Source organism: Schistocerca americana, chromosome X (genome assembly GCF_021461395.2).
Source record: "Schistocerca americana isolate TAMUIC-IGC-003095 chromosome X, iqSchAmer2.1, whole genome shotgun sequence".
Lineage (NCBI taxonomy): Eukaryota > Metazoa > Arthropoda > Insecta > Orthoptera > Acrididae > Schistocerca > Schistocerca americana.
The window spans coordinates 232,807,916-232,828,266 of NC_060130.1; positions in this window are offsets into that span (position 1 = coordinate 232,807,916).

Here is a 20,351-nt window from a genome sequence, read left to right on the forward strand (position 1 = left end):
GCAGTTACTTCTGTAAAATATCTGGGAGTATGCATGCGGAACGATTTGAAGTGGAATGATCATATAAAATTAATTGTTGGTGAGGCGGGTACCAGGATGAGATAATGTAGTCCATCAACAAAGGAGGTGGCTTACAAAACACTCGTTCGATCTATACTTGAGTATTGCTCATCAGTGTGGGATCCGTACCAGATCGGGTTGACGGTGGAGATAGAGAAGATCCAAAGAAGAGCGGCGCGTTTCGTCACAGGGTTATTTGGTAACCGTGATAGCGTTACGGAGATGTTTAACAAACTCAAGTGGCAGACTCTGCAAGAGAGGCGCTCTGCATCGCGGTGTAGCTTGCTCGCCAGGTTTCGAGAGGGTGCGTTTCTCGATGAGGTATAGAATATATTGCTTCCCCCTACTTATACCTCCCGAGGAGATCACGAATGTAAAATTAGAGAGATTAGAGCGCGCACGGAGGCTTTCAGACAGTCGTTCTTCCCGCGAACCATACGCGACTGGAAAAGGAAAGGGAGGTAATGACAGTGGCACGTAAAGTGCCCTCCGCCACACACCGTTGGGTGGCTTGCGGAGTATAAATGTAGATGTAGTAGATGTAGTACACTGTCAGAGGTTTTTGCAATGAGCGTCGTGGTTCTCTGGTGCGTCGTGGCCTTACAGTATGGGCGTCGTGGTGGTTTCATAGAAACAGTAATATAATAATTTGGTTTACCCGCTTTCTGAGTAAAGGAACAACGTGTGCGCTAGCAGTGATACCTAGCAGAATGACGGCTGGGTGTTACGACTATGGCAGCGTGGTAGATGGCAGTCAAATCGTGCTATCTCAATCATTTATTTTTATTCAGTTTTAAGTTCCAAAAAATGGCTCTGAGCACTACGGGACTTAACATCTGAGGTCATCAGTCCCCTAGAACTTAGAACTACTTAAACCTAACTAACCTAAGGACATGACACACACCCATGCCCGAGGTAGGATTCGAACCTGCGACCGTAGCGGCCGCGCGGTACCAGACTGAAGCGCCTAGAAACGCTCGGACACACCGGCCGGCTCAGTTTTAAGGTTAGATCGGTTTTAATCGTTGTTTGGCCTCTGTGATTTGTGTTCCACTCTTATTATGGACACATTTAAATATAAGTACAAAACTTGATATTTCAAATGATTCATGCAGTTCTATAGTCACGGATGGACGAATATTGTGGAAGTATAACGACGGTTTATTGAATTTAGGTTTTACGTGTACCAGAGTTGGAAATAAAGAACGACTAGAGTATGTCATTTGTTTCAATGCCCCTAGCGACTGAAGGCATGCTTCCTGATAAAGTGAAATGATATTTAGAGAAAAATCACGGTATTTGGATAAAAAACAGCAAGAACATTTTTCCCACAAAAGAAATGACAGAACAATAAAAATTTTCACTAAAGAAGTTACGATTACTACAAACGCTCTTGTTTCATCATACGAAGTTGCCTGCCGTATAACAGAAAGCAAGAAACCTCAAACCATAGCGAAAGGCCTTACTTTAACAGATGCTCTAGACGTGGTATCTACTGTGGTAGGTGCGTCATCTGCCAAGCAACAGGCACGTGTTCCTTTGTCAGACAACACTTTTAGTTGTCGTACACTCAATATGGCTAACGAGATTAATAGTTAGGTGATTAAAAGATACAGATGATTTCACTCTTCAGCTGCATTAAGCTACAGACAACGACAATGATGAACAATTAAATTGTTACGTCGGTTTACACGTGGTAACAAATTTAATAAGAACCTAATCGTCTGCAGGAAAATAGCCCTTGAAACAAAAGCAACAGCCCTCTTTGAAATACTACACTCCTTTATGAAAGAGAACAAGATTAACTGGTGAAAATGTGTAGGCATGGGTATAGTTCAAGTTCCAAGTATGACTCGCTGTTACGTCTCATTGCAAACTCTGATCGGTCAATAGGATCCTCATGCTATTTGCACACAGTGTTTTATTCATTGAAAGGCACTGCCATCAAAAAGTATAGTCTCTCTCTTCATGATGTTCTTGAAGCAGTGACCGAAATGGTTAATTTCATTAAAAGTCGGCCACTTATGCCAAGATGTTTTCCACAAATGTGCTTTGATATGATGACTGAGCACATTTCCCCAATACATTACAGTCGCGCTCACTATCTTGAAAAGGGTGTATGAACTCAGGAATGAACTTCAATCTTACAATCCTCAATAGAAAGATTTGAATTCCAAGAAGCTCGAGACAGTGATTTTGTTTTCAGTTAGTATATCATTTTGACATCGTTGAAAAGCCCATGTCGTTGAATCTATCCCTTCAACGTATAGAGACCACCATTCTCCCAATGTCATACACTATTTCGGTCTTCAGAAAGAAACTGCTATTGTGGAAGAAAACGGTGAATGATAAAGACATACATTACGTTCACGCTGCTCTTTACACGGTTTTAAAAGACAATGACTATCAGTTGAGTGAAGAATCGAAATCTGTGTTTGTAGATCATTTAACTGAACTTCGTGATTACTTCCTGAACAGCTTTCCGGAACAATCATTGATGGTTAGAATGTCTGTGATTATACAGTGGGCCGGCCGCGGTGGTCGAGCGGTTCTAGGCGCTTCAGTCCGGAGCTACGGGGCTGCTACGGTCGCAGGTTCGAATCCTGCCTCGGGCATGGACGTGTGTCATGTCCTTCGGTTAGTTAGGTTTAAGTAGTTCTAAGTCTAGAGGACTGATGACCTCAGATGTTACGTCCCATAGTGCTTGGAGCCAGATGAATTATATAGTGTCTGTATCTTCACGTTACAGTGTCCCTCGGACATGCATGCGTATAAACGAGACGAGGGTAACTGGTGGGCGCACCTACACAAAAAGCAGTACAGGTGCGCTATCATCAATTACTATACAGTGGAGGCACTTACAGAAGTCAGAGTAAAATTGGATATATGTGTAGTAATACATGGTGAAGAAGACTTTGAAGACATATTAAATAAAACGGACAAAGTTATGGGGAAAGAATATAACAATAAAGCAATAAAGTAAACGAGTGCAAAACAAAGGTGATGATTTGTGGCAAAGGAGGGAAAGCCGAAGCTCGAGAACATGTATGTAAAAATTAGAAATTTGTGGTAAGCTCCTATGGGACCAAACTGCTGAGGTCATCGGTCCCTAGGCTTACACACTATCTAACTTAAACTAACTGACTCTAAGGACAACATACACACCCATTCCCGAGGGAGGACTCGAACCTTCGGCGAGGGGGAGGAGCCGCGCAAAGCGTCTTAGACCGCGCGGCAACACGCAAATGACAAGCTACTGCAACGAGTTGTCTCATTTACTTCTTAAGAAAGCAAGATTATTAGACATGGAAGAAGTGAAGAAGAAATAAAAAGCAGAACTGTCCAAGAAGAATGTGCACTCAGTAAAAATCAAATATAAAATCAAACAGCAATAACTTACAAATTAGACAAAGATTTCTATAAGCATATGTTCCGAGGGTGGCTTGCTCGGGTCCCCTCGTCGGAGGTTCGAGTCCTCCCTCTGCCACAGGTGTGTGTTGCCCTTATGGTAAATTAGTTTAAGTTAGATTAAGTGGTGTGTAAACGTAGGGACCGATGACCTCCAAAGTTTGGTCCCATAGGAATTTACCACCTACCACCGATGGTGGCATTGTATTGCTGCGAGGCCTTGATTCTGAGGACCGAGGATAATGCAGTAAGTGCATTCTGAAAATCAAGGGGACTCATAATATCAGGAATGACGAAGTTGTTGATAAGAGGGGTTTATGAAGCCGGATCTTAAAAAGAATAGCAGATTATTGGTCAACTACTAAGAGGTGGGTGGCTCTTAAAGCAATAATAATGGCTACAATACTAACAATAATAATCAACGGAACTGTTAACGAAAAAGAGCTTAGAAAGATCACACTAAAGTACATAGATCATAGTATAAAGGGTATGGTGTGAAACTTCTACACAGAAATTAAGAAGCAGAAAGACGTGAAGATTGGAGATATACTGCCAATCGGACTGCTGCCAGCCAATCTTAGGATTTAGCACAGAGGAGGTTGTCATCGCCGTGTCACGTGTTTGCTTTGCCCTTTACACTCGTGGCTACCAAAGGCGGAACTAGCTGTCACATAAATAATATCGCCGGCACTCTCCAAGTCCCCAGTTATTACATTTCATACAATTTTACGATAAAAATTGGAAATCTCCATCTGATCGGTTAATCCCAGCATAAGATCTGTCAGCTACCTGCTTCAACACGATGTTAAGTACAGACAGACCCTGTTATTGCTGAATTTATATTTTAAAATAGTAATGTGCCGCAGAAAACTGCAAATTTACGAAAAAATCTTTTAGATCATAATAGAGATGAAACAATCCGAACTGTGCAACAAAAATCTGAGACAGCTATGTATGAAAGAAATAAAGAAAAATCCGACTCTGATATAATTACATTTGGCCACTACTGACCTTACCCGCAAACGTCAAATTCACACAACGTATTAAGTTTTTCTGCTTACTACGAGTAGTTTCCAGCTTATGCTTTCTAGTAACGTAGATCAACATGCTTTTCGCGACGCTGTAACAGATGTACAAAAAAGAGAAAACTTCAGAAACGTTTCTTATCGTAAGAACCTTTTCTATACAGGTTCTTTATGCTTGTTTCTTATCGTAAGAACCTTTTCTATACAGGTTCTTTATGCTTTATAGTACGTATATCTATATGTAGTTAGTATCTGGCGGTGTCAGAAGTACGAGTCACACGAAAACAGTAACATTAGCTTCTGTAATATTCATTCCCCATTTTATCTCCTTATATTCTAATTTGAGGTTAAAAGTAAACGTCCGCGCATTTTACCAAGTCAGAAGATACTCTCTCACTCGACACATGTCAGCATTTTTCTCTTCCGTGACCTACTCGTCGCGTGCAGGCTGCCAAGATGTAAGAATAACCCGTAAGCAATAGGGCAGTTCTTCATGAATACTTAAAGTGGTGAAATTATTTTCATAGAAATGTGGTAGTGTAAAAAGCTACATCACACGTATCTAAGAACAGTGTTTCAAAGTATTTCTATAGCGAATAAGTATTAACAATAGGTAATTCACCAATACTTTGCGCTGGTCTGTAGGAAGACAGGTTTGATGCAGCTTTCCACGCCATCTATCATGTGCAAACATCTTCATCTCTGCATTGCGTAGCTATTGCAGCTTACATCCATTTGAGGCTTTTTAATGTATTCATGCCTTAGTGTGCCTCTACAATCAACATACACGCCCCCTTCATTAATAAACTGATGTGTCCTTGATGTCTCAGTATGTGTCTCTTGTTTTAACCGTATTGTGCCATAAATTACCTTTTCTCCCCATTTCGATTCAGCACCTCCTCAGTAGGTATTCTCTCTACTCATCTATTTCTCAATATTGTCATGTAGCATCACATTTTAAAAGCTTCTAATATCTCCGTGTCTGAACTGTTTATCGTCCCCTTACCCGTATTTTACTTTTGATGATGATCATTTTACAATTTTTTCCAGACAGCATCCATTCCGTTCAACTGGTCTTACGAGTCCTTTGCCGTGGCTGACAGAATTATATTTTCATGACGCTAGTATTCAGCCGATGCTCTTGCTACAACCAGGTGGTACACTATTTTGATTTCATTTTGGGAGTGACAGTCAGTGCAAATATTTTAATAAATTATGGTGTCTGTTAAGACAAGTTGGATGAAAATGTTAATGAAGGAAGTGACATCTGGTGCAAAGATCAGTTTTCATCCCTCGTCAACGGCGAAAAACTTACTTTCCTATTATACGTGTTTATGTTCGAGTTAAATAAAATTATGTTTTGTTCATTCAGCCAAAAAACTGAAACCCCTCATGAAAGAACTGTCATGGATTTGTTGAATTTACAAGTGAGTAAAATAGCATAGTATAGCAGCTAACAGAAATGAAAAAGTAGTTGCAAAACAGCGACATAGTTTAGCATCCGGTTGATATCAAGATTGTTAGAGACGTAGAGCAACCGTTGTTTGTATGAGGGTGGGGAACGATGTAACCCGTGGACTATTTAAAGGAGGCGTCGGGGCATTCACTTAGAGTAATCTAGGGAAAACACAGGAAATCTGTATCTCGATGGCTGGTAGGGGACTTGACTTCATAACTGCAGCGTCAGCTCTTCGGGTGAATGTAGCACGTCCTAACGCGAAACACTTGCTGTTAGGATATTTTTTCGGAAATTTTGCCAGCACGTGGAGCAAATAAATACGTACGTAACATTTCTTCATTATCGTGATTATATTTTCTACGTCTTTGTGTTGTACTTCCTCGAAATCACTCAGATGTCCGTATCTAATAATGTGAGAGCGAATCACAATATTTTTTATTTCGCAGAACTTATTCGATGAAATTACATGCGCTAAATCTGTTCGAGTTATCTTAGTCACTACGACAATTTTTTTGGAGTTTTTTAATCCACTACTTGAAGATAAACCTCTTATTTGAAAAAATTTCACGGCATCAGCACGTTAGTTAGATGTGTTATTCTTCGGAGAAGAGACTGGTGTTTGACATTCCTTTTCCATGTCACTACTGACATTTGGGACGGAAGGTGGGAATACGGTTCCAATTCTGCAACTAAGACAGATCACTTTCCACTCACTTGCAGACGTCAAGCTCTTTTTCGTATATTTGGTGCCACTTAAGGGATTATATATGTCATGTGATTTGTAAGCCACTGGTTAAAAAAATCTAGAAAGTTATTAAGGTGGCATTCTTTAATGTATATTGTAGATGCCAGTGTACTGCAGATATAATGCCTACCAGTCTCCATAGTGAAATAGATGAAATTTTTTTAATTATGATCTAAATTTTGCTTCTATTGTCCACTTTGTGCACCTCTTGTGGCACTTCATTTCAACTACCGAAGGCTGCTGCTAGTTGTTGAAACGGAGCGTGTAATATAAATGCGACGTTGATGAACAGTTCTAGATTACTGAAGATTAGTGTTGTGACTTGGCAAGACAGCCAAGCCACTAGGAGGTGAAGCCGAAAGGCACGCGTTTAAGCTCACGCAGGCTGGCGTGAGGTCTGGAACAGTTAAAGGATTTGAGTCTAGCAAATAAAGTACGTAGCTGTTGGAATACTTAACTTTAATCCATAATTGGTGAACATCGGTCTGACGGTACATGCGTCACAAGATAAATAGCAATTGATAATGGCGCCTTGCTAGGTCGCAGCAAATGACGTAGCTGAAGGCTATGCTAACTACCGTCTCGGCAAATGAGAGCGTAATTTGTCAGTGAACCATCGCTAGCAAAGTCGCCTGTACAACTGGGGCGAGTGCTAGGAAGTCTCTCTAGACCTGCCGTTTGGCGGCGCTCGGTCTGAAATCACTGACAGTGGCGACACGCGGGTCCGACGTATACTACCGGACCGCGGCCGATTTAAAGGCTACCGCCTAGCAAGTGTGGTGTCCGGCGGTGACACCACAATTAGTGCGACAAAACGCTCATAAAATCGGGAAAAACGGAACAACAAAAGTAAGTGACTCTATTATGTTGTAAGTATAGAACATTTCGTGAATATAAGAAGTGAACGGTTAAAGATATTTATCTATATTTGACGGAATACAATAACGTTAGTGACGAAAGGTACTGTGATTTCTTTGTCTTTCCAGGAATCTGAGCTAGTATAAATTGCTCGGGTTTCCAGGCGCCATTTAGGCGAACTCATCCCGCTGGAAATCCGAGAACTTTACATTAGTTAAGTCTCCTTTCTTTAATAAAGTTGTTCTATCTCTTGTAGGATAAATATGTATGCGTAACTGTCTAATGTGGTTCTATTACAGTGTAAAATCCAGGCGCCAAATGAAATATATTGTAGCAAAACTACTAGTATATTCTAAATCTCTGAAATATGACGCCGTCGTATTGGAAGACACTGGAACATGTCCGTATTACATCAGCATCGTACCGATTGGGGGCTAGTTGCAGTAAAAATAGGCTATATATATACTGCAAAAATAGGCTCTATATATATATATATGTATATAGCCTATTTTTACTGCAACTAGCACGTTAGTTTTGTTAGCACATCTGAACTTATAAACAAATACGTAATCAGCGCCGTTTGTTGCACTGTAAAATGTTAATTATATCCGGAGATATTGTAACCTAAAGTTGACGCTTGAGTACCACTCCTCCGCTGTTCGATCGTGTGTATCGGAGAGCACCGAATTACGTAGGGATCCAAAGGGAATGGTGATGGACCTTAGGTACAGAAGAGACTGGAACAGCACATTACGTCCACATGATAACACCTTTTTACTGATCTTTTTCACTGACGCGCATGTACATTACCATGAGGAGTGAGGTACACGTACACACGTGGTTTCCGTTTTCAATTACGGAGTGGAATAGAGTGTGTCCCGACATGTCAGGCCAATAGATGTTCAATGTGGTGGCCATCATTTGCTACACACAATTGCAATCTCTGGCGTAATGAATGTCGTACACGCCGCAGTACATCTGGTGTAATGTCGCCGCCGGCTGCCACAATACGTTGTTTCATATCCTCTGGGGTTGTAGGCACATCACGGTACACATTCTCCTTTAACGTACCCCACAGAAAGAAGTCCAGAGGTGTAAGATCAGGAGAACGGGCTGGCCAATTTATGCGCCCTCCACGTCCTATGAAACGCCCGTCGAACATCCTGTCAAGGGTCAGCCTAGTGTTAATTGCGGAATGTGCAGGTGCACCATCATGCTGATACCACATACGTCGACGCGTTTCCAGTGGGACATTTTCGAGCAACGTTGGCAGATCATTCTGTAGAAACGCGATGTATGTTGCAGCTGTTTGGGCCCCTGCAATGAAGTGAGGACCAATGAGGTGGTCGCCAATGATTCCGCACCATACATTTACAGTCCACGGTCGCTGTCGCTCTACCTGTCTGAGCCAGCGAGGATTGTCCACGGACCAGTAATGCATGTTTCGTAGATTCACTGCCCCATGGTTTGTGAAACCCACTTCATCGGTAAACAGGTAGAACTGCAACGCATTCTCTGTTAATGCCCATTGAAAGAATTGCACTCGATGATTAAAGTCATCACCATGTAATTGCTGATGTAGCGACACATGAAACGGGTGAAAGAGGTGACGATGCAGTATGCGCATGACACTACTTTGACTCAGTCCACCGGCTCTCGCAATGTACCGTATACTAATGTGTCGGTTCATGGCAACAGCAGCTAACACACCAACTGCACCCGCCTCTCCTGTGACGGGCCTGTTACGGACCCGTTTGCGTGCTACGTCCATATCTGTTGCATACAGTTGGCTGTAGATGTTTTGCAATGTGCGGCACTTTGCATGCTCTCTGTCCGGGTACCGTTCTGCATACACCCTGCAGGCTTCAGCTGCATTTCGTCGACACTCGCCATAGATGAGTGTCATCTCCGCCTTTTCAGAGTTCGAATACACCATGGTCACAGTTCCTACAACACTACACTATCACAGACGTCTGGTAACACGGTGTACTACAGTTGGTCTGCGTGCGAAGACGAATGCAGAATAATAATAGCAGCAAGCGCTACGTGCGGACACTGCGACAGCTAGACCAAACCACAACAGTGCACTACAGCCACACTCGTAAACACGGTCGTCATCGTAAACATGTCCCTGCAGATGCTGCTCGCCGACCGTGGCCCTTGTTTGTTACAACACGCAACTGAACGTCGGAGATTTCAAGCGTCAACTTTAGGTTACAATATCTCCGGATGTAATTAACATTTTACAATGCAACAAATGCAGATGTGCTAACAAAACTAACGTGGTTCCATTTAAAAAAACGTAGGTTTGTGTTAAAAAACATACTTCCGTGCATTTTTGCATGGTTTGTATTGAACAATTACACTAGCCCCTCTCCTCACGTTCGGTCTGTGGAATCGGTTCGTCAGTATTCGATGTGGTTTACGAAATATATCCAGCGGTATCTTTAGGTGACTCACCCTGTATAGTTGAGAAATAGACTTGCAGCGCAATAAGACCGAGTTCCATTCGGTCGTTTAGTGTTTTTGAAGTATAGTGGAACAATGAGTATGTAACCTATGCCTAGCGGTATTTCATTTACCCAAGAAAAACACATTTACATTCTCGTAGAGACATTGAACAATGAGCTCTTATCGTGTGTTAAACGTAGGTGCATGATATGGCCAGACAACGTTTCTAAGTGCCTGTCACCATAAGCTAGATTCTTTCCTTCATGAAAGTGATGCGCTGTTAGCTAGCTGAACGGCTGCTTTTCCTTTTGCTGAGACTGTCACTTGGTGTGACGGCCTGTTTCCTCTCAGGAAATCCCCACTGTCTGCTGTGCTACTCTTGGCTAATTTCAGCTTTCCAACGACCCTGGATATCAGAGTTCAAGGAAACAGTGTCCTTTGCATCCCTCTCAAAAGTACTGAGCGCCAGGGTTAACCTGTTTAGGTTTACCCACAAACATAATAATCTATTACAAAACTTTTGGAAAGTTGCATCTGGTTGATGGAGTAATGGCAGATCTTTGCTGTATTCGCGTGAAACTGTTTGCTTCTTAGAGCTTGCCTATTTCTGTCCACATAATTATTATAACTATTATTGAACCATATGAAACCGCCATCCGCAGTCGAAGAATCTTGGCCAATAGTGGATTTGAAACTTCTTTCCGTTGTTAGTTGTCCTTTCTGTTAGGAAGCATACTTCTGTTTCATTAGCTGGCCTCTTGTTTGCAGCGTAGTGCACTAGCTGGTTTCATACATACGATCTTGTGATCTTCTTAATGTATAGATCAAGTAATAGATTAAGACCTCTCTTCGCGAGATCAGACATTCCACTTTCCCGTTACCCATTCGAGGCAGAATGAAGCCTTTACAGGCAGGAGAAAACAATAAAACGTTGAAACAGACAAAAATAGTTCTGAGTGTGGTTCCGTAGGCAAATCTGTTGACTCTGATAACGGTCTGCATTCATTCCACTGACAGGGTATTCATGACATGCGGCATATCCGTATTGATATTAAAACATGAACCACTTATCCAGTCGAATTGTTATATGTACGTTCTCCATTAATGTCATAAATTAGTATCTAGAAACAAATCTCTAATTTGTGTTAATTTATAGTTAATTTGTAGTTGTACAGAGGATATTAATACTCATAAAAATCCGTAATTTTCTGTTAATTCATGACAGATCGAATAAAAAATTTCACGATTTCAAGTTCGTCTAGCAGTCTCTCAGATGACACTACGTTGATCTATTGCATTAAGAGGATGACAAGATCGTGTGCATGAAACCAGCTAGTGCACTAAGCTGCAAACAAGAAGCCAGCCAATGAAACAGAAGTATGGTTCCTAATAGAAAGGACAACAAAATATGGAAGGAAGTGTCAAATCCACAATTGGCAAAGGTTCTTCGACTACGGAAGCTAAGCAGCCGCATAAATCGAATAAGAGCTGCTTTCAGTCTGTTACAGCTTCCGTTAAAATGTTGACGCGGACTGCCTGATACTGCTTATAACGAACAGGGAGCAGCAGCATTAAACAAGGACACGAATGTTTTATTACGCTCGTTATCGGAGGCGCAGTTGACAAGGCTAATGCGACGGTGAACACGCATGTGTCAACTCGGTATCCACATTCAGCTCAGAAGTGCCCTCCTGCCAGATGGTTGTGAATGACTGCAGCTTACTCCTCTTACTGGGACTGTTTGGCCTGTAATTATTTTATTGTATGAGTTTTCTAATTTAAAGTGTCATTTTAACAACTCATTTCTGTTCCTCTCTCTCTCTCTTTTGCGTATATACAACTCTAGATCAGAGGAAAAAATGGAACATGACGATGTCGAAGTTGTTATTCTGATACTGAGTGTATGTAGACTTCTGAAAAATACCAGTAATCGAGGTGTGCACTTCCGGAGTCTCAAAAGCGTTAGCCGCAGGACACTACGTGTGCTTCAGTAGGCTAGGGACGGAAGGAGATCTATGACAGGAAGTGCTAACTGGCTGGAAACCCCAAGGCACCTTGTGTGTTCCTGTCCGCTACCTGACTTCGGGATTGGGGGCTTATCGCTGTCCGACTTGAGCCTTCGACCTTGCAGCAAGGGCGCTCCTCTGTAACCCACAGGAAAAGCAAGACGTTACAACGACTTTGCACACTGGAGTTTTAGCGGCTGCGGCAACCTAGTATACAGATTGAATCGTAACTCCAAAGACAAAATTTCGGAGGCTTTTCAGCGATATTTCGGAGTATTTTATTATAAGAAATAATTTAATTATTGTTTATTAGGTTTGTAACCCAAATAAACTTTATTAATATGCAAATAGCTTATCAACAGTGCAAAACCGTGTAATAATAAATACTAAAACGTACAACAAAGAGCACAAAGTAATAGAACAATCCTCAGACATATTTAAAAATACGGTGATGTGGCTGGCGTCGCTGGGGCGTCAGCACAGTAAAGTGTCATTGCACTTCTGTTTCATCAGTAGACTTATCCACAGTGCTGTGTGTCACAGTTACGAGCAGCACTGCTGGAACAAAATCTAGCTGCAACCGAGCAGTACTGAATGCAAGGTTGAGGGCGAAGAGCAAAGAGGGAATGTTACCCTTGTCGCCACCATGTACGGTGAGAGAATGGAACAAGTTTGTTTCCAAACAAGACACGGAGAATGCCATTAAAATTTGCAGTGTTTTGCAGACTTTTCAATCCAATACGGATATAAACGAAAATGGGGCAAGAAATAAATGAAACGTTGTTATTCTGTTGCGTTCATCAGAGAACAGAAAATATTCCTGCGTTATCTCCGAAGTGCTGTCAGTCGAATTCGGAGTCACCCTATGTATCGACATCTCCACGTACGGGGTGACCCGACCTACACAGACAAAAGTTGTAATTATTGTGAATAGTTTGGTGAATTTACCCGTGGCCTCCGGCGACTCATTGTTGTTGTAGCTTGAGGTCCGAACACTAGTTTTACGCAACTTCCCACCTTTTTCCTGTGCAAGGTTCTTCATCCATGTTTAAGGGGGGAAGTGTCGGAAAATGTAGACATTTATTTAAAAAATCATTACAGCCAAGATCTAAAATTTTGTATGTGTAAAGCAAAAGAGCTGTGTTTTAACGAAAAAATATAGTAAAATATGTAGGATTAATATATTGCCAGAAATTTAAATTTTTAATTTTTTTATTGTCTTTTTTACAAAAAGCCGTAACCCAAATTATAATCTGAAAATTTTATGGTAATGTCCTGAGAAGGTTGTAAGACCGCTGAACTACAGTTATTAATTTATGGTGCAAACTGTATCATTAACAGAGTTTTTAATTTTGCACATCTACAATTAACTTTTTTCTACATACAATCATTTGAAAATCAGAATTTAATTGCAGGATCTCGCATTTTTTAGTTCCAGGGACACGGAAACACGTGAGCAGTTTCTGAAAATTTCATAGCATTAGCACATATGCTTTTAAGAAAAGGCTTCTAATAACGTAAAAAATGTAAAACAGAGACAATGAGGTTCAAAGACTTTCTTCTCATACTTTTATTTAATTTTAAAGTCCTCCATACTTATTCTCCTCATCCCCCAGGTTCCTCTTCTCTCATCTGGGAATCTGCCTGGCCTGTATTTGCAGGTAAGAGACTGATCTGTTAGCTTTCTTCACCCTGCTCTCATCGATGGTGTAAAGTGCTTTTGCTGTAGACACACCAGGATCTATACCAACTCTCTTCAGCACTTCAATTCTGTCATTATTTCCGTAATTGTAACATAAAACTGTATCATAGACACCTATTTTCAGTACTTCAAGTCCACAGAATGTCCTTTTTGAGCATCTAAACCAAATTAAATTATTGAGGCTTTCATTTGCATTTTGTGTCTTTCCGTGAAGACACTTCCCCAATAAATCAGGGTTTGCAAGAAGCCTGAACGTGGGCTTGATTGCATTCATAACTGGTTCTGGTAATGAGTGTTTATGTGAATATGTCTCATTTCTGTTGTTGAACTTACACCAGTCGTCTTTCCGACGCAGATTGTGCATTGGTGCATGATCAGTGGAGAGTTTTTGGAAAAAATGGATTACACAGCATGCTTCCTTGTCTCTCAATTATGTGTGTTTTTCCTGATAGCTCTCCCATAAAATAACTGAAGAGAATCAATTTCTTTCATAGTAGGCCTGCCTTTTCCTTCTAGTGGTTTTCCATCATCAAGTACTTCGCCTTTCCTCTCTTTCAGCAAGCAACGAACCCTACCACCAAACCTCTCGAAATCGGGACCTTTGCCTTTCGCGGGTAAGTGCTCTACCACCTCTTTTTTTTAATGAGATGTGGTAAAAAGGATACAATGGGTGTATTATTGTGAATGTATTTTTGTTATTTTGTTTATTTATTTATTTTTAATTTTATTGTTTTTTTATTTATTTTTTTAACAGTACGTAACTGAAATTAGTACGTACACTCGTTGCGTCGAGTTGTGGATGCACATAACTAAAAAACATGCTTATAGTTGCAGCAAAGGGCATAAAGAAAGAGAGAAAAGTGTGGGACTAAGGAATCCATTAAATAGAACCTAAGAGTGGAATCCATACCACCATTAACCGGTGCTACATCGTGCACCGAATGGGAAACAAAAACCGCGAAGACCTTTTCGCACCGGGGACAAAAAGAGGAACTGGGGCAAAAACTGCTATAGAGTGAGAGGGGTCACGATGAAACTCTCCATCTGCTGTATCATCCAGGTATGACTTCTCGTAATGACCAAGATAGATTCCACGTTGTATCATGCAGTGTTCTATCATCGTCTTGTAATTTTAGCTTCTCTTACCCGTGATGTTCCAGCTACGTGGACGGTCGTGGAACGCACTGCACAAGTAATTGGGAAAATATTGTCGATACTTTGGGTTACGGAGGATCTTGCAATGTCGCTCCTGCAAATAGTTCCAAAAGTCTAAAGTGTCCTTAGTGCCGTCTTGAAACAAATAATGCACTGCATGTCCACGAAACCACATCATGGCATTAGTTTTCGTGTGTGGGTAATACGTCTCATCCGGGAATAAGATAGTCTTGGAGTCGATATGATTCGGCGTCACTTGAAGGAAGTATGCAGACATTTGCTTCACTAAGTGCCACACTGCCGCAGACTCGCCACAGCTAAGACGGTGTTCATCGTTGCCTTGAACGCCACAGCTCGTGCACGTGGGTGGGTCTACCATATGGATCGCATGTAGCCTTGATCTGGTCACCTGCTTACCGTTGACAGTGATATACCACATCGCCGTGACGTCAGTGCTCAATGGTGAATTGTCCTCCAAACTAATCGCCAGTTGACGTTCGAGTGCTTCCTCTCCTCGACGTTATTGGGTCGTCCACGTTGCAGGACCCGATAAACCGTCTTTGCCGTCGCCAGTTGAGTAGCTGGTAAGGCAAGTCGAACGTAGCTAAGTTCGAGGTAAAAGACACTGATGTAGGAGAGTGAGGATGGGACGTGGTGCATCGGCACAGGTGGCAACAGGGAGGGCGGTGTTAGTTCTTCTATTAACAAACTCGTCAGACTGTCCGGACGGCGGTGCCATAGATTGGTTGATGTGCTCACAAATAGGGTGATAAAGGCCAAGCCCCCCCCCCCCCGATCTGGGGGAAGGGTGAGAGTCTCATATTTGATCTTGAAAAGCATTCCTGAACTCACAAAGGACCCAAAAGCCGCCAGTATACGGCGAGCTAACAGCACCGATATAGATAACATCTGGGCGATGTGCGGAGTGCGTGACGCTAAATATGTGTTGACATACTGGGTTCGTTGGACGATGTCTAGGGCTCGTAGGTGGTTTTTGGCTATCCCAGTCCGAACATTTCGTAAAAGCCGTCTTGTGAGCAGCAGTTCGTCGTATATCCTCTGTAAAATCAATACCGAGACATTTCAAAGTCTCTCTGGTCTGTAAGGGGCGACGCTGTCCTCAGACAATCCGACCCCGATGTTCGCTACCGATTTTGCGACGTTGATACGACTACCAGTGGCCATGCTATAATGTCGCTATCCAATTCAGTGCGCTAGCGGTGTCATCGCCGTTGCGGATGACAATCAGCAGGTCGTCAGCGTACACTCTATACCGGAAAGTGTGGCCTCGTAACGTCATACCCGTTAGTCGTTGGCGCAGGCCGCATAGGAGTGGTTCCATGGCCACAGCGTAAAGTAAAGTGGACAGAGGGCAGCCCTAGCGTATCGATCGAAAAATGGTGAAGGGCTGCGTATGTCGGCGGTTGACGATCACCTTGGATGTCGCGCCACGGAGTAGTCGCATGATGACAGTGACGAATGGCTGTGGGTACCGCATATGTTGAAGGATTGCTTCCAAATAGTCGTGGTCCACTCGGTCGAAAGCTTGACTGAAATCGATTGCCGCCAGTGCACCCTTCAGACGACATGCCCTCGCCAGTGAGATCAAGTCACGATATTCACTGAGTGCTGTTTGAATATTATTGTCGCCTCCTAATGACATTTGATCGGGTGAGATGACGTTTCGTAAGGTCTGGTGTATCCGCGCCGCCAACAGTCGAGAAAAGATCTTAAAGTCGCAGTTCAATAGCGTCAACGGGCGGTAGTCCTGCAGCCGTGAGCCACCGGACGATTTGTAAATAGGAATAATCATCCCATCCACAAGGGCCGCAGGGAGTGGCACTTCCGGGGATAGTAGTTCGCGACCGCTGTCCGCCCATCGGCTGGCTAATAAATATTGAAAAGTCCGGTAAAATACCAAGAAGAGGCCATCAGGACCCGGAGACTTGGTGACAGCTCCTTTTCTAATGGCGTCGATCACTTCTTCTTCCGTAATTTCTTCCATCAAGGACGCTTCCATTGCCGGGGTGACGGTGCCGTAAATCGTCTGAGAGACGTCCTCCAGTGCTTTCGGATCAGGGATCTGATCGGAATAGAGCTGGGAAAAATGATCGTAGACCGCTGTGTTTATGTCTTGTTGCGTGGTGAGGCGACGACCGTCCTCCGTGTCGATGAAGCGTATCAGCGCTCGTTGGCGTCGTTTACGTTCACGATGTACGTGAAACATCGGCGGGCGTTCGTTCGGTATCCGATCCTGCGTCCTCGAGCGGATGGCCACCCCCTCTAGGCGGCATCGCATATTAGCAATGATCTGAACCTTAGCACGGTGGACCATCGCTTGTCGTTCCGGGGACGGCGCCATAGCATCGCAGTCGCGCAGTACCCTGAAGTAAAAATCGAGTGTATGTCTACGCCAAGCAGTGTGGTCGCAACCTTAGGTTATCAACGTTCGCCTCAGTGCCGGTTTGTCGCAGTCCAACCACCAGCGGATCGTTGTGGGATATGCACGGAGGCGATTTTCACACGAATGCCACGTATCCTCAACGGCTTGGCGGCAATGCGGGTACGACAGGTGAGCGATGTTTAATTTCCACGGGCTGCGGCTTCTCCACACTTGTTGCCGCCGCAGGGTGACGGCACAAATGTAAGCTGAGTGGTCCGAGAAAGCTGCAGGCCACAGTTCCGCATCCTGTGCTCCACCGGCAAGAGAGCGTAGACATAAATCCGGTTGATGCGACTGGAAGAGTGACTCGTGAAGTGTGTGAATCCCGGTCGGTGGCCGTGAAGACGTTCCCGAGTGTCCACCATCAGCAGGTCTCGAATTAGCGTCTCGAGTTCCGGGCACGTATTACGTCGTGGGAGTTGGTCTCTGGGCGCCAGTACGCAATTGTAGTCACCTCCAAACACCAGATGGTCGTGGCGCCCTTGGAAGAGCGGGACGACGTCTTCGGCAAAGAATCGTGAAAGTTCGCGACGTTTTTCCGTCCCGGAAGGTGCGTAGATATTGATAAGGCGGACACCTAGTACTGTGACATTCCTCTTGCCCCAGGCAGAAAGAGGATATCGTCCGCCACTATCCCTTCCCGGAGAAGTACAGCGACACCGCTGCCTGTGGGGGAAGCTGGAGAGACGCTAGCATCGTAACCGTACATGCCTGGGAAGTCGTGGACGTACACTTCCTGCAGAAGGGCTATATCGATGAAAGCAGAATTCAACATATCTTGAAGCAAGGATAACTTAGCGCACGTCCGTATAATGTTGATGTTTATAGTCGCAACACGATAAGTTTGAGGTCTATCCATACCACCCGTGTTGGCCATCAATACGCTTGTAAGGCTGTCTCGTCACTGTATCTCATGGCGGGAAAGGGTCAACACTGGTGGGGTAAATTCCCCCCCCCCCCGTCCCCGTCCCCGTGTCGTCCGACACGATGGGCAAGGAGTTTTCCTCACTGTCGTCCGCCCAGTCGCCATGAAATACCGTCGGCTGTTGATGGCTGTTTGTGGCTGCTGCGGCACTCGGCACTGACTCCACTGGCTCTACTAGCTGGGAATTGGCAGCGGCTGTCTGTTTGTGATCCTGCTGGTCTGTGGGGTCAGACGCACCGAAGCCGTCACCATGGCGATCTGTTGGGTGGGATATCACTACGGCCCCTGTACCGCCGGTACCGTCGGAGTGTCCACAGTCCATATCAGACGATCGTCCGATGGAGCACGCCGCCGTCTCTTGTGTTTCCGTGGGAACGCTGTTTACTTACGTGTGTTTCAGTATCCGAATGTGGGTGGATTTCTTCAGCTGCTCCGGTGTCTGGAAGAAAAGCCGCTGTTGGCACAACCCGTGGGTCAATGTCCAGCCTGGCATCCATGCTTTCTTGCAAGGTCAGTCGGTGATTATCTTCAGGCGGGGGCGCCGTTGCAGAGGCCGGATCCGGTACTGCAGAATCCATCATGGTCTCGCTGTCGGGGACGGCTATCGGACGAATGTGGTCAGCATCGGAAACGGTTGCTGCCCGTGCAACCTCGGCATAACTGGGAGGAAGCGTCGTCACCGTAGAAGGAGGCATAGATTCACCTGTCGGGATTTGAGTAAGCCGTCGTCGGAGACAATCGGACCGGATGTGCCCTTCTTGGCCACAATCGGAGCAAGTGCGTGGCTGACCGTCATACATAATGATCGCCCTACATCCGCCGATGACAAGATAGGATGGTACATGTTTGGTCAGTTCAATTTTGATCTGTCGTACTCCGTTAAGAACGGGGTACGTTGTAAAGGTGGTCCATTTTTCGGCCATGTGGCTGACCACTCTGCCGTAAGGCTGGAAAGCCGCGGTGACTACGTCCGGTGGTACTTCGAAAGGGAGTTCGAAGACGTGTATCGTACGGAGGCCAAGCCCAGCGTGATCAATAGAGACCGCCCCAATATGGCCAGTAGAATGTTTGAATTTAAGATCGTTCGTATGTGCGCGCACGATTCTGTTGCACATCTCGTCACATACTAACTTGACGTAGACAACACTGCTCGTGATAGAGAGATGGATACCAATTATGTATCGCGGTTCAATTTTAACGTCGTCACGTAGAAAACGTTCCACTTCAAAAGCTGGCGGCCGTACATTATCGGGTTGAAAACTGGTCTTGATGGTGGTTTCTCTGAATGAATGTGCCATATGGCGTCGGTAGTGATGGACTCTAAAGTAGCGGCGACGAAGTAGTAAACAACTGCTGGCACACGCGACCGCGCAGATGGGACGTAAACAAGACGTCCTCGCCGCAGCGCTGCGGAAAGCGGACTGCTACCTAAGCTACCCGAGCACGACTCGCGCCCCGTCCTCAGAGCTGTACTTGGCTGGCTCTGAGCACTATGCGACTTAACGTCTGAGGTCATCAGTCGCCTAGAAGTTAGAACTAATTAAACCTAACTAACGTAAGGACATCACACACATCCATGCCCGAGGCAGGACTCGAACCTGCGACCGTAGCAGTCGCTCGGCTCCAGACTGTAGCGCCTAGAACCGCACGGCCACTCCGGCCGGCAGAGCTGTACTTCCACCAGTATCAGTACTTTCCCGAGAAAGGCAAAGGTCCCCAGTTTGAGTCTCGGTACGTCACACAGTTTTAATCTTCCAGGAAGATTCATATCAGCGCACACTCCGCTGCAAAGTGAAAATCTCACACATTCCAACTTTTCTATTGTTGTATTGTACGGATTTTTATCTATTACAGTTTTGAACGAAGTGGAGTCCCCGCCACCAAGTTATGTAGCACCATACTGGTTCTCAGATCTGGAGAAGATCCTCACAACTGCAGCAGTGTCCATGCCCCCACTTGAGCCACTATAATTTTTAGAGCATGCTACTGCATGTTTTTCTTGCCACAGTTTCTCACTGTCTTCATTGTTAACATTTTCCTTGCTGCACACTACTGGCAGTATTTAGACATAATTTATACATCCAAAACTTTGCCTAAGTCAATACCAATAACAG